This window comes from Rissa tridactyla, chromosome 8, assembly GCF_028500815.1.
Source record: "Rissa tridactyla isolate bRisTri1 chromosome 8, bRisTri1.patW.cur.20221130, whole genome shotgun sequence".
NCBI lineage: Eukaryota > Metazoa > Chordata > Aves > Charadriiformes > Laridae > Rissa > Rissa tridactyla.
The window spans coordinates 20,706,170-20,718,274 of record NC_071473.1 but is presented as its reverse complement, the minus strand read 5'-3'; positions in this window follow the sequence as shown (position 1 = coordinate 20,718,274).

Sequence of the window (12,105 nt, the reverse complement as noted above, 5' to 3'; positions counted from 1 at the left end):
AGCATCTGCCGGGCCTTCTGAGCTGTACTAGGCACACAGTCAGAGCAGAAGTCAGCTTAAAAATGCTTCTGTGCTCTCCCTATGCTGGAGACGACTAGGTCTGACTCGGGCTCTGTTACAAGATAAAACATTACAAAGCTTCAACCTCTAAGGGCCAGCAAGTAGATGAAGCCTCAGTTTTCCCGCCTGGCTCCTTGGGCATGGGAGCAATCTCCAGACATACGGAAATTTTGGAGGCTTGTGCTGCGCCAAGTGGGAAAGGGTGGTTTAGAAGTTGAAGGCGCCAGGAAAGCCTGGAGCCCAAAGGCCTGTGGGGCCATGCAAGCAATTCCCAGAGAGCTTTAGAGCAAGCCACAGTTTTCCCTCCTGGCTCCTTGGGTGTGGGAGCAATCTCCAGACATTTGGAAATGTTTGAGGCCGATGCCGGGGGAGGTGAGAAAGGTTGGTTTTGAGGCTGAAGGCGCCAGGAAAGACTGGATCACCAAAGTCTGTGTGGCCATGTAGGTGGTTCCCAGAGAACTTTAGAACAAGCCACAGTTTTCCCTCCTGGCTCTTTGGGCGTGGCAGCAATCTCCAGACATATAGAAATTATGGAGACTGGCATTGCGGTGTGTGAGAAAGGGTGGTTTTGAGGCTGAAGGTGCCAGGAAAGCCTGGAGCCCCAAGGTCTGTGGGGCCATGCAAGCGATTCCCAGGGAGCTTTAGAAGAAGCCACAGTTTTCCCTCTTGGCTCTTTGGGCGTGGGATCAATGTCCAGACATATGGAAATTTTGGAGGCTGGCTCAGTGCCAAGTGTGAAAGGGTGGTTTTGAGGCTGAAGGCAGCAGGAAAGCCCGCAGCCCCCAGGTCTGTGGAGCCATGCAAGCGGTTCCCAAAGAGCTTTAGAACAAGCCACAGTTTTCCCTCCTGGCTCTTTGGGCGTGGGAGGAATCTCTGGACATACAGAAATTTTTGAGGCCAGCCCTGGGACAAGTGAGAAAGGATGGTTTTGAGGCTGAAGGCGGCAGGTAAGCCCAGAGCCCCAAGGTCTGTGGGGCTGTGGAATTCGCATAATGAGGTGAAGTCTCTATGCTCAATAAGCAATTAAGGCTGGCTCTGCTATCTCCTGTGCAACCCAGGGGAGTGAAGGCTTGTCTGGCTATCACAGGATACATAAGTAATGGGATAGACTTGGAGAGCCAGCTTGTTTTTCGTCAGCAGAGACAGTAAAATCAAGGTAACAGAGACTTTGTGTAGTTCTTCGTTTCCTTGAGAGGGTACCATGCTTTGCCTCATTACCTGTGAAATGCATAGTAAAGTTGACACCCCTGTATATGCTAATGAAGATTTTAGAGATCACGCTATGAGAATAACACATATGAGAATAGCACTCAACTCTCCACACAAATAATACTACACATCACCTAGGGGAGGGAAACCTTGTAATTTTGTGGATAAAAGGATGGAGAAAATGACAGTTAAATTGGGAGAGAAGGACTGCGTTCTCTTCCTCCACCCCAGGAAGGGACGCCTTTCTGGGCAAGCGCTGCGCCTTTCACCCTTTGGTGAATGTTACCCTGGGTTGTTGTACTATCGCTATTTTTGGCTAGCAATATTAACCTTAAGTAATTAGCACTATTGTAGTTAGAGAATTTATCAACGGCAAACTTGAATCTGCAACTGTTGCTCTCAATAAAATAACTGATTTTGATTATTTGTGAATCTGATTCAGTGAAAGTCCTCTGGTGGGACTCTGATAGTAAATCAGTGAAAGTCCTGGGATTCTGACAGACAAATATCGAAACTACACTTCTTTTAACGTGACACATTGTCCAGGGACACCTGCTCCAGGCGAGCCTGCTGGAGCAGATGTTGGAGCAGGCCACCTCCGCACATCCACCAGTTTCTTGTCGTTTAGACAAGGAGTCCATCACCCGATGTCCCCACCCCACCTGGGAAAGGGAATGGGGAAAAAAACACGGAAACGCGAGGGCTGAAAGAGAAACAGATTTAATAGAAAAAGTAATTCACATGAAGAACACTAAAGACCCAGCCCTGATCCCCATCGCAACAGAAAGTCGACAAGGATTCCACTCAGCCCCTTCTTTCAGCAGGAAGCTGTGCACTGTCAGCGGGGTACAGCAAGTGTCGGACACCGCGAGCGCTACGGCTTCGGCAGGAAGGGAAGGGCGCAGGGGTCCAGCGCCCGGGGAAGAAGTTCTCCAGATGGGCACCATCAAGGGAGAGAGAGACCTATCGCTCAAACCAGGACATGGACTCAGTTGGAAGGGAGAACAGCTCATTTTATTCTGGACGTCGACTGGGGAGGGCCCAGGAGTCCCAGCGCTTCAGCCAGTGAGAACCCATCAGCACCTGCAACGACAGAGTCCAAAAGCTCTGCTAAACCCCTAGAGGCAGGAGGAGGCAGGGTTTTGTTGCCCTCTCTTTGGGGAACAACGCTGAGGAGGCATTGTTTATGGCCCAGAAGAGAGAGCTGCTGCTGGCGTTGGCAGCGGGATGGCTCTGGCGCCTTCTCCCCACGGGTGATGCCCTTAGAGGCCCCTGTGTGTGCAGAGGGGTTCAGTGCCCCTGTGCCACGCGGCAGGGCTCCATCGGGAGCCCCCGGGGAGCTGCTGTGGAGTTCTTCCCAAAGCCTGCATGGCACCATCCCTCGCTGCCCCCTGACAACCACTTGGAGCGACTGAGAGCAGTGTTCCCCGTTGGGAAAGATGGGCAGCAGAGCCTGGTACGCACCCGGCCTTCTAGACCTGCCGCACCTTCCTGCGTCTTCTCCTGGCTCCATGCGCTAAGGCTTTTCCTCTCTTCCTCCTCTTCTTTTCCAGGTGGCTTTCACTCTCCTCTTCCCAGCTCTGTTTTCTCTTGCCTCTTCTTCTTTTTGCCTCATCCTGCGGAGAGCCTGCAAACCTTTCCATGCCACAGCAGTGTTAGTTTGGGAAAGCCACCAGCCCCCCAGTCAGTTCTGATTTTAAGTAGAGGCAGCTCATTTTACCTTCTTTCTTGGGAAAGCCTCCCCACTTCTTCTGGGCACCCTGGGGAGCCTGCCGCACTCTCGGGGGTGGTTGGAGGCAAAGCTGGAGGTGCCTACAAGGGAAAGGTTGGAGTTGGCCAGTGGCCAGAGATGGCCTGCAGTGGTGAGCGACCGTTTGCCAAATGGCTACCTTAGCTCTCCAGAGGAGATGCCTTTGGCTGGTTTGGCTCCACCACGTTACACACACTCCCCCCGCCCCCTCCAAGAGAGAGACTGGATGAAGCTCTGAGCAAGCAGGACCCGAGGCAAAGCCCTTGGAAGCTGACAGCTCCTCCCCTCTGTCTTTTTCTAGGCCTTTTGTAGGCATCGTGTTGCATGAAGCCCGTGCGTAGTGTGTTGGAGGAACAACCTTGCCAGTTTGCCCTCCTAGGTATCCCCGGGGGTGGGGGCATAGCCCAAACACATACCAGCAGCTCTCCTGGCAGGCAGAGGCACAGCAGCGACTTGGCCTCATCAGCAACTCCCCTCCTCCACCAGACGCGCTCTCCCCATCTTTGGGGACCTGACATACCTCTCCCGTTTCAGACTCCAGCACCGCATCTCCCTCCGCTTCTGCTGCCGCTGCAGGGACGCTTTGCTCTTCCAAAGGCAGAGTGAGGAAGAAAAAGCACGGGCAGCACAGTGCCTTCTTGGAAGTAAGAAGCCGCTCGAGCCAAACCCACCCCAAGGCCTGGCCCACTTGTGTTTTCAGCCCCCCGGTGCCCTGTCTGCAGGCTTTAGCTCATCTGGCAGAGCAAAGCCTCCATGCTCCCAGAGGCAGGGGCCGAGCAGGGGCCAGGCAGAGAGGAGAAGGCTTGGTGCCCAGCCCCGCCAGAAAGGATGCTGCAGTTGCTGGCAGCCCCAGCCCCAGCCTGCCAAGAGCCTCAGTCCCTCCTCTTACCTCTGCCTCTCTGCGGGGGGGCTGGGAACTCCTGGGCTGCTGCAGGGGAAAGGCCGGCCATCTCCTCCCCAAAGATCTCCCTGGTGCTCTCCATCAGAAACTCCACCAGCGCCTTCACCTGCACACATGAAAGTCGCGCTCTCAAGCCTGCTGCCTGAAAAGGGACCAAGCAGCCTCTTCCACTGTGCACCCTCGCCTCTGCGCAGAAGGCGGACGTGGCTGTGGGGCTGCTCTTGCAGGCAGTGCCCCCCCCAGCACTTGATGCAGAGAGGAGGCAGCCAGGGACCTCTAGCAGAGCAGCCTGGCTCTCCTGGGCCGGGAAGGCTGCAGGCAGCTGGTGGCTACAGCCTACCTTCTCCATGACCTCCAGCATGGCCTCCAGCGGGAGCAGGTCCTCGTCGGGAGGGCTCAGCAGGTTGGGCCCGACGCAGATGGCCAGATTGCTGCAGCTCATCCTGCTGGTGGCTGCGTTGTGCCCGATGTGCCGCAGGAGGCACAGCAGCCACTTCAGCAGGACGAGATTGGCTGCTGGCAACTTGTGGGCCACCCTGCGGGAAGGGGAACACCACTCGTGGTCCTTACGCAGCCGTTGCCCACAGCCGTCCCTTGCCAGGCTTGCCCAAGGTGTTGCGCAGCTTGCCAGGGGCTCTCAGGCAGCGCTCAGGGCTCCTGCTCAGCAGGCAGGCTGCTGCCCACACTTACGCTTTCAGGTCTTGCACCTTCTCCTCCCTGCTGCCCTTCTCCATGGCTGCCATCCAGTCCCCGTAGAGGTGGGTCTCCAGGAGCTTGGTGGGGATGCTTCGGAGGAAGTCCTGCACGGCCAAGGTCTCCAGCTGAGCCTTTGGACACCGCAGGCCAGCCGGCAGCTCCTCCAGCTGCAGGTGGGACGCACTCACCTTCAAGAGGACGGCCAGCAGCAGCGCAGGCTGGCTTGCCAGCTCCACCTCTGCGCCATGGTCCAGGGCCTCCCGCAGCTGCCGAAGTGCTGTCCCGCTGGCAGCTCTGCGGAATATGCCCTCTGTGGCCGGCCCTTCCTGCTGCAGGACAGCCAGCAGCTCCTGCAGGAGAGGCAGGAGGAGACTTACTGGGCTGAGAGCTGTCTTCCCCCATCTGGCAGTGGCCAGAGCACCGCCCCACAGCCGGCCCCTTGCGGGGGACAAAGAGCCCACTGCCCCGAGCCCGCAGCTCCTGGGGACACCCAGCGCCCCTGCGCAGGAACACTGGCAGGGCTGGGGGCCCCTCTCCAGGCTGGCTTACCTGCAGGGGCCGGGGCAGCATGCCGTCCTCCCCGCAGAGGGCTGCCGGGGGCTGGCCAAAGAGCCTCCTGCTGCAGCCGGAGCCCGCCTGCCCTGGCGTCTGGGCAGCAGCCGGGATGCGCCGCAGAGCAAAGGGCCAGGGCGGCTCCCTCCTCCTCCTGCTGCTGCTCCTCCTGCTGCTCCCTCCTGCTGCAAAGGAAAAGAGAGCCAGAGCCCATCAATGCAGAGCCCTGGGCCAGCGCTGCCACAGCCTGCCCTGCTCTGCAGAGCCGGCATGCCAGCAGGACAGCCTGGCTCAGCCCTTACCCTGCCCTCCTCCACGCCGTGGGCAGCAGCAGGGGCTGCGTGTCCCAGCACAAGCACGTCCGGCGGCTGCTGCCCAGCGGGGCTCCTTGCTCCTCCAGCTGACCTCCTGCCTTGGGCTGCCCAACCTGCATGGCGACACTCAAGGGACAAGCGAGCATGCCTCAGACGCTGGCAGGAGCTTGCCTTTCTTTCCAAAACTCACCCGCTGAGCGGCAAAGTCCCCCGCCGTGTCCGGACACCACCGTGGCAGGCCCTTGCTTGGCATCCGCCTCCGAGAAGCAGGCTGCGCTTAGAGAGCAGCCCCGCAGCAGAAAGGGCCACCGGCGAGCTGCCAGCCAGCACCAGCAGCCCGAGCGTGGCAGAGCCGGGACCCTCTGCCCCACGCGGCAGCTCACCTGCCAGCAGCGCCAGCGAGGACATGCCAGTGCTGCTGCTGGCTCCCCAAGCCTCTCCGCTCCCCGAGTGGCAGCGTGTCACCCTCCCTCCTTCCCGCACAAGCTCCCCCCACTGGCCGCGCATCCCTGGCAGCCCGGCACAGCCCGAGGCGGGTGAAAGGCAGCCCTTCTCACCTCTGCCTGGCCCTCCATCAGCCTCTCCAGGCTCCTGGCATTCAACGTCCTCCACTGGGCAAGAGAGAAGGGGTGGCAGAAGGTGAGCAGCGATGCCTCTGCTGCTGGGCTGCGGGACTGGTGCTCGGGGACAGAGCCCTGAGCAGAGAGACACTCACGGCATGGCGGCGGCTCAGCTCCTTCTCCAGGATCTGAAGCGATGGCAGGCAGGTCACTCGGGCTCTCCTGGCTCCTTCGGGAGTGCTGTGCACCAGCAAGGGAGCGGGAGGGAGCTGGCTGAGCCCCAGCCCGCCTCTGCTCTCCTGGGAGGCAGCTCTGCCTGCCGGGCACCTCTCCCCAGCTGGGAGCCATGTTCCCCCATGCGGCGGCGCCCGGAGCATCCCCCCGGCTTACCGCAGCAGGGTGCCCACCCACAGCTCCTTGAGTGCCCGGGCCCTGCAGAGAGAGAGGAGGAAGAGCATTTCTCTGTGCTCTGGGGAGCAAAAGGGGAGCAGGGGATGCCAGACCTGGCAAGGGCCCCTCCCTGTCTCCCTCCCTGCCTGCGTGCTGCCCGCTCCCTGCCCAGGCTCTGCAGGCAGGGCAGAGGCCATTCCCAGCATGGCGTGGGCATGCTGGGGAAGCTCTCCTGCCTGCCCACGGCACACAGCACCACCACTCACCCAAAAGTGGCAACACAGGAGCCAGTGGGCCAGGCGAAGATGAGGGTGGCACTGTCCTCACGGCTGCTACCTTCGTCCTCCTCCTCCTCCTCCTCGCCTTCCTGCCCCGCTGCCTCCTTGCCGCCGCTCAGCACCCACAGCTGGTCCAGGGCCAGGCGGAGCTGTGGGCGCAGGCTGGTGCCACGTCTGCCGAGAGCAGAGGCAGGAGGGGAGCTGGAGGTGGCCGCCTGGGGCTTCCCGCGGGCAGAGCCCTCTCCCCCAGCTGCCCTTGGGAGGGACACTGGGGCATCCAGCCCCAAGGTGCCAGGGCCTGGGGCTGGGGGAAAGGAAAAGGAAAAGGAAAAGGAAAAGGAAAAAAAGGAAAAGGAAAAGGAAAAGGAAAAAAAAGGAAAAGGAAAAGGAAAAGGAAAAAGGAAAGGAAAGGCAGCTGGGCTGGCAGGGTCTTACAGCAACTTGGCGATCACCAGCTCCTCCTGGAGCAGGAGAAGGCGCCTCTCGCTCCTCTTGCAGCCCCGTGTCAGCTGCACGTACACGCTCAGCACCGCCTCAGCCTTGGTGAGAGCCTCCCTGCGCAGCAGAGAGCAGCGGGCATGAGCAAGGCCGCTGGTGCGGGGCCCGGCCATGCCCGCCTGTCCCCGAGCCGCGGGGGGAGCCCACCTGGAGCCACAGCAGCAGTTGGCGTGGCCCATCCCGCCCGGGACAGGAGGACCCTGGCTCTGCTCTGCCAAACCCCGCCTCCTCCCAGCGCTGCTGCGTGCCAGCACAGCTCCGTCCTGCTGGCGCTGGTGGCTGCTGGCTCCAACGGACCAACGGTCCCAGGCCAACAGAAAGTGGGAGGGGCCCTGGGGGGGCCTGGCCTGGGGGTTCTCTCCACTCTGCCCATCTCTGCCTTGCACTGGGGAGCCCCGAGCAGGACACAGCGGCGGGCAAGGAACACCTCCCTCCACCTGCTGCCAATGCCCCTCGCCTTGGCCTTCAGCGCTGCTTCCTGGCCTCCAGCCAGACTTGGTGCTGCTGCTCACCACCCTCTGGGCCAGGCCAAGCAGCCGCTTTTCCAGCCACGGCACAGCCCCTCCGCTGCTGTCATGCTCTGGCTGCATGGGCTTAGTCCTCCCCAGGTGCAGGACCCTGCGCTCGCCCTTCTTCAACTCCATGTGGTTCCTCTGCCACCAGCTCTCTAGGAATGGGAACCTTCATTCAAAAGCCTTTATTCTACCTTCATTCAGAACCTTCATTCTACTGGACCTTCATTCAGGAACCCAGGCATCAGGATCAACACAAGAGAAACTGGCAGGGTCCTCCTTAGCCACGGGCCATTGACGCAGCCCCAAGCCATTGATGCCTCGGCTTTTGCCCTGAGCGTGGCAGCTGGGAGGGAACACCCCATTGGTCAGTTTGGGTCACCTGACCTGCCCAGGCTTTCCCACAGCTGCCAGCCCTGCCCAGGGGAAACACGGCAGTCCCTGCCCCTGCTTGCCCCAGCAGGCAGTGTGGGCAAGAGGCTCTCCCTGAGCAGAGAGCTGGCTCTGCTGCGCCCCAGCCCAGGGCTGGTGGTTGCTTGCATGCAGTCCTGAGGCACAGCTCCCTGTTGCAGTGGCCTCCCCAGCCCATCTGCCAGCTCCCCGGGCACTTGAGGGTGCAGCCCAGCAGGGCCCGGCAGGGACTTGGGCATCTGCACTTTGCTGAAGTGTTGCCTGAGCGCCTCCTCTGCCAGCTGAGCCCAGCAGATCCTCTCGCCTGAAGGGAAGCTCTTCTCTGCTCCGGCCTTTTGCCCAGGTCTGTGGGGCCTGGCATGTCTGGAGGCTGCTCTGGCTGGGACCCTCGTGCCCCAGGGGGACTGGCAGAACCTAGAGCAGCCTCAAGCGCTGCCATAGGCGAGTGAAGGCCAGGAGGGTTGTAAAAAGGTGCCAAACAAGTCCTGAGCCTTGAGCGTCTCATGAGCGGAATGATGAGAATTCTTCCCAGCAGCTCGTGCGGGGCTCTGTTTTGCAGCTGTGCTGAAAAGAGCCTGGAGAGCCCCAGGATGCGCTAGTTCTTGCAGTGCTTGCACGGCACCGAGGGCTTTTCTGCTCCTCAGACTGCAGGCCAGAGAGCGTGCTGGGGGTGCCCAAGAGGCTGGGAGGGGACAGAGCAGGGACATCTGACGCCAACCGCCCAAAGGGATATCCCACACCCTACCACAGCGTGCTCAGCAATGAAACTGCGGGGTGTAGGGGCGGGCGAAGGTTGGCGGGGGCTGCCCTTGCTCGGGGCCTGGCTGGGCATTGCTCGCTTGCTGGTCAGCAAGTGCTTTCTTTTGCATGCCTCATTTTCCTTGGGCTTTCTTTTCCACTCTCCTTGTTTCTAACCCACCAGTTTTCTCCCTTTCCCCCTTCCGATGCTCCCCCTGCATCCCACTGCGCAGGAGCGAGGGAGCGGCTGTGTGGTGCTGAGCTGATGGCCAGGCTTCAGCCACACCAGCCTGTGAGCAAAATCATTCCTTCCCGAGGGGGAGAGGGCTCCCCCTTCCTACTCCATCACGCTGTGGGCGTCCCCTCTATCCCACTGGCATGCACGAGAGCCTCAGGACTTTGGCCCGCGTTCCTCCTCATCAAACCTGGAAATGGCCACTGAAAGGATTTTGGTGTGTCTAACGAGAAGAGATCCCCTTTAACACTGGAGTGACATTTCCCTGCGCTTCCTTGCTTCAGCTGCTTAGAAGGGTATTGCCCATCCCACTTGTGTCTGGAGAACTGAAATATGGGTGCCAAAAAAGATTGCTCAGAAAAGGAGGTGCTGCCTGCAGAGAAATAAATGTGACCGACACCAAAGGGGAGATGTCTGCACCCTCAAAGAGGCGGTTTGGCCCTGCGGCCTGCAACCCTGTTGGGGAAAATTGGAAACACGAGGATTGGAACCCCTCCCAAAGTCCATCAAGGGCATACAATGCCCCCCAAAGCCTCCCTTTAACCATCTAATAGACCGCAGGATCCTCCTAAATCCCACCCATGGGACCCAAAACCCCTCAATATCCCCCACAGGGAACCCCAAATACCCAAGGGAACCCCACCAAGTTGCATAGACCCATACATGTCGTCAGATGTGGTCCTATCTGCTAGAATTGTGTCTTTTCTAGAGACTGCCAGTGGTATTGAATTTTTTCTTATTGTATGGGATTGAAAATGCAAATACTAAATGGGAAAACGATTAAGATTCTGTTGCAGTTCCTGTATTTCCAACAAAACTTCCAATCCTGCTGTATTCGTGGCATTTTTACTGGCATTGGTGGAAGGAGGTGGTTTGTATTTTCAGGTTCCATTCAGCTTTCTGGCTGGCTTTGCAAAACTGACTTAAGCACGTGCACTGAGGAGATGTGGGCCTTGAACCTGGTAGCGTTGCTGCTTCAAACCGCTAGCTCTTGAGAGAGCTTCTGTTAAATGCAAGTGTTGTTCAGGCACCAAGCCTCCAATGCGAGGCTGGCAAGCATTTTTCTTTTCTAGCTACGGTAGATGCTCACGGCAATAATGCCTTACAGTGAGCAGTATACGCTGCTACTTGTTTTGAAAGCTTGCTTTCTCTGTCAATTTTCCTCTTTCCCAAATGTGTCTTTCCTCTTCTTTGCTTTCTTTTAAAAGCTTGGAGTCTTTTATAGATGGTTCCTAGTGCTGTGTACGTCTTTTATTTCATAGAATCATAGAATCATGGAATCATTTAGGTTGGAGAAGACCCTTGGGATCATCAAGTCCAACCATCAACTCCACTCTAGAAAGTTCTCCCTTACACCACATCCCTTAACACCACATCTTAACGAGTCTTAAACACATTCAGGGATGGCGACTCCACCACCTCCCTGGGCAGCCTATTCCAGTGTCAGTATTTCCTCTCCTGTGTGGAAGTCCACAGAGCCCAGGGACCCCACGGCTCCGCCCCACGGCAACACGGACCGCCAGGACCCAGACCTTGGCCCCACAGAGGGGCTGTGGAGGGGCTCACGGCCGGTCCCAGTCACCTCCCTATGGGGGGATATTGAAGTTTTTTTGGGTCCTGTAGGTGGGATTTATAGAATCATAGAATGGTTCGGGTTGGAAGGGAACTTAAGGATCATCTAGTTAAAACCCCCTGCCCTATGCAGGAACACTTCCAACTAGAGGTTACCCCGTTGCCACCTGCCTCCTGTTCTGCAGGTCATGAGCAACCCATTTCTGAACAGCCTCGAACACGGCCTCTTCTTTCACCGGGAGCTCATCCTTCCTCATGATTCCATGATTCTATGATTCTATGAAATAAAAGACGTGATTATTTCTATGAATCCAGGAAATAAAAGATGATAATACAAAGCTCTTGTCAGGCCTTATCCTCAAGACTGCGCGCTATTTCTAGTCATCTGTGCTCAAGAAAGATGGATGGAAACAGAAATATACTCAGGGCCACCCAAACAGGCTAATCAAGGGAATGACGAGCCTCTCTCTTCAGAGGAGATGCAAAGATTTGGCTTTTTTAGCCTAGAGAAACAAAAATTAAGAGAAGAGATGATTGCTCTCATCAGTAGGGCAACCACCAAAGGAGGGAACAAGGACTTGCGAAGGTAAAGAATGATACAGTCAGAATACGACCAGGTAAATACCATTCAATTTAGAGAGCCACATTGATTTCAAAAAATTGACCCAAAAACACCCAAATCCAACTACCCAGCCAACTACCGAGACAACTATCGAGCCAACTACTGAACCAACCTACCCAGCAAACCCGCCCAGATCACGTCCCCAGCAAACCTATCCAGCAAACCTCCCAGGAAATCTACCAAGAAAATCTGCCCAGCACACTCCCCTGTCAACCCACCCCAGCCAGCCCCCCCACAGACCCCGCACAGCCCCACAACCCACCACGGGCAACAAACAGGAGGAGCTGGAAGCCGCTGTGCTGCTAGAGAGCTGACACCTACTTGCCATTCCTGAAACCTGGTGGGACCAATCCCATGACTGGAGTGTGACTATCCATGGCCAGCAACAGGGGAGGAAGCGGGGGCAGAGGGGCTGCCCTCTAGGTCGAGAAACGGGTAGAGTGTGAAGAGCTGTCTCTGAAGAATAGCCAAGAGCAGGTTGAAAGCTTATGGGTAAGAATTAGAGAGCCAAGGCAACAAAGGGAGCCTTGGGGTTGGTGTCTACTCCAGGCGGCCCGATCAAGGGGAGCCTATTGGCGAAGCCTGCTTCCTCCAGCTACAGCAGCAGGCATCGCGCTCACAGGTTCTCGTCCTGCTGGGGGACTTCCGCCACCCTGACAGCTGCTGGAAAAGTAGCACGGCGAGCTGTAGGCAATCCAGGAGACTCCCAGAGCCGAGTGCCTTGAAGATAACTTCTTGAGCCAGGTAATAGACAGCCCCACCAGCGGAGAGGCCATACTGGACCTGAAGGGCACCAACGCAAATGAG